Source organism: Oryctolagus cuniculus, chromosome 6, assembly GCF_051225735.1.
Source record: "Oryctolagus cuniculus isolate XC-2025 breed Fujian yellow rabbit chromosome 6, ASM5122573v1, whole genome shotgun sequence".
Classification (NCBI taxonomy): Eukaryota; Metazoa; Chordata; class Mammalia; order Lagomorpha; family Leporidae; genus Oryctolagus; species Oryctolagus cuniculus.
The window spans coordinates 95,654,154-95,655,505 of NC_142872.1; the positions used below are offsets into that span (position 1 = coordinate 95,654,154).

Consider the following 1,352-nt stretch of genomic DNA (forward strand, 5'->3'; position numbering starts at 1 on the left):
GTTGAAGGTCTAGGGTATTCTTCTTTATATATATATATATATATATATATATATAATTTATATATATAATCTATATATTTATATATATATATTTATTTGAGAGGTATAGAGAGAGGGACAGTGCTCCTAAATACTGGTTCATTCCCCAAATGCCTACAATAGCTGGGGTAGAGCCAGCAGTCTAGATCAGAAGTCAGGAATTCAATCCAGCTTTCTACATGGGTGGCAGGAACCCAATAATCTGGACCATTATTGCCTCCCAGGGTTTGCATTAGCAGGAAAGCTAGAGTGAAGATTTGAAGTAAAGAACCAAACTAGACACTCCAATCCAGGCATCTTAATTGTAGGCTAAATACCAATTCCTCATTTGGTGCAGAGAAGATCTCACTTGGCAGGGTTGGCATTGTGGCATAGAGGGTAAAGCTGTTGCCTGTGACGCAAGCATCCCATAGGGGAGTCACTTCAAGTCCCAGCTGCTCCACTTCTGATCCAGTTTTCTGCTAATGTGCCTTGAGAAGTAGTGGAAGATGGTCCAAGTACTAGGGCCCCGCCAACCACGTGGGAGACCCAGAAGAAGCTCCTGGCTCCCGGCTTTAGCCTGGCCCCACCCCAGCCATTGCAGCCATTTGGGGAGTGAACCGGAAGATAAATGATCTCTGTCTCTCCCTCTCTGTCTCTCTCTGTAACTAAATAAAGAAATGAATCTTAAAAATATAAAAGACCTCACTTGGGGCATCTACATTTAATATTGGAGTGCTTGATCCAAGCCCTTGCTACTCTGCTTCTGAAGCAGCTTCCTGTTAATGTGAGAGACAGCCAGTGATGGGACAAATACTTGAATCTCTGCTACCTATATTGGAGACCCAGATTGAGTTCTAGGGTCTTGGCTTCAGTCTGGCCCAGACCTGGCTGTTGCAGATATTCGGGAACTAGCCAGCAGATGGAAATCTCTCTGTCTCTTTCTTCCTCTCTTGCAAAGAAAATGTAAATAAATAAATTTAAAAATTTTAGCTTTGCGCAGTGGCAGTATTGTAGCTGATGAGGTTTATCCAAGGTGCTATTATTGCTAATTAAAAATTTTTTAAATGCTCATTCTTAGGCTATTGGTAATCCATTTTTTAAATTTATTTCCACTTTTGATGTCAGCTGCTCAAATTCCATGAAAAATATACAGCAATTTGAGGGGCAGGCGCTGTGGTGCAGTGGGTTAAAGACCTGGCCTGAGGCTCTGGCATCCCATATGGGCACCGGTTCTAGTCCCGGCTGCTCCTCTTCTGATCCAGGTCTCTGCTATGGCCCGGGATAGCAATAAAAGATGGCCCAGGTCCTTGGGCCCCCGCACTCGCGTGGGA

At 43.7% G+C, this 1,352-nt stretch overlaps 1 pseudogene; it reads left to right on the forward strand.

Moving 5' to 3' along the window:
• The first annotated feature begins 1,009 nt into the window (after nt 1–1,009).
• Nucleotides 1,010–1,133, forward strand: LOC127490818 (U4 spliceosomal RNA; annotated as a pseudogene).
• Nucleotides 1,134–1,352: the final 219 nt, after the last annotated feature.